At 43.2% G+C, this 1,184-nt stretch overlaps 1 long non-coding RNA gene across 1 annotated transcript; it reads right to left on the bottom strand.

Annotated features, from left to right (window-relative positions):
* Positions 1-392: 392 nt before the first annotated feature.
* Positions 393-1,184, bottom strand: LOC122032912. The gene is made up of 2 exons (XR_006126245.1): positions 1,090-1,184; positions 393-760 (listed from the first exon to the last, which is right to left on the bottom strand). It is a non-coding gene; the product is annotated as an uncharacterized LOC122032912 (long non-coding RNA).

Below are 1,184 nucleotides of genomic sequence, written 5' to 3' on the forward strand. Positions count from 1 at the left end.
AATGCCTAATTGATATTGCCATGCACACATATATTATTAGTTTAAATCCTATAACTGTTTTCTTACTAAAGTTGTTTAACACCAAATATGTCTCTAATAAGTAGAAAGTTAATTGAATTCAAATTTAATAAGTTGGAAAAATCTAACAAGCATCTTAGTAACAAACGTAGATATACCTAAAATAGGTGAGGAAAAAAGAGTATCTCCAAACACACTAAACTCACAGGAAAATGTAAGCTCACAGGAAAATGAGACTTGCACAAAAAAAACATTATGAACTCAACAATCAAATTAAATATAAGGGTAACAATAATTTATAACTATTCGTAATCCAATTAAAATATGTAACAAACATCATTAACATAAAGAAAACTATACTAAATATGAAGCAATTTGAAATTAACGGTAACCAATCTATTCTAAATTAAATGCCATGCTTTGCAGGTTCGAGATCCATCATGTGCGCATAAGTTTTTAGATTATTTATCAGAGATAAAATAAGATGCAGGAATCAACAATGTTATGGTTTTGGATAGCGGCTTTAATGGTTGGCATACTTCTGGCAACCCGGTTTGCCAATGCACTACTAATCCTTGCACAGGTAATTGGTCTTAAGATGTAGGAATAATCCTGTTTGCCAATGCACTACTAACCCTGCACCAGCAACCCTCCTCACGACGCTCACCAACAGCCCTCCTCATGACGCCCAGCTTGACACAAGTAAATTCAGCCGCAAACTAAAACTCATTCAATGTCACAACTACAAAAAGCACAGGGCACATCTCAACATCAAACACAGACAAAAAAAAACAAGGGAGAAACGTAAATAGATCCCAGAAGCACTACGAACTCAAGCACATGCGTCGGATCAAGCAAGTGATCCACTACCAGTGGTCGGATGCGGCCACCAGGGGTCGGATGCGGCCACCAGGGGTCGGAGCGGCCACCAGGGACCAGACGCGGCCACCAAGGGTCGGACGTGGCCACACCTGGCCACCAGGGGCGGACGCGGCAAGCAGGAGCCGGCCGAGGGCACCCACTACCGCCCGTCGTTGAGGAGGAGAAAAGAGAGAGGAGAGGGGAGCTTACACTTCGTCGCCTTCGCCGTCACCGCCGCCGTCACCGCCGCCGTCGCCAGGGAGGGGAGATCGAAGAGAAGAAGAATGTGTGATCGAGGATGCTAT

This window comes from Zingiber officinale, chromosome 11A, assembly GCF_018446385.1.
Source record: "Zingiber officinale cultivar Zhangliang chromosome 11A, Zo_v1.1, whole genome shotgun sequence".
In the NCBI taxonomy this organism is placed as follows: domain Eukaryota; kingdom Viridiplantae; phylum Streptophyta; class Magnoliopsida; order Zingiberales; family Zingiberaceae; genus Zingiber; species Zingiber officinale.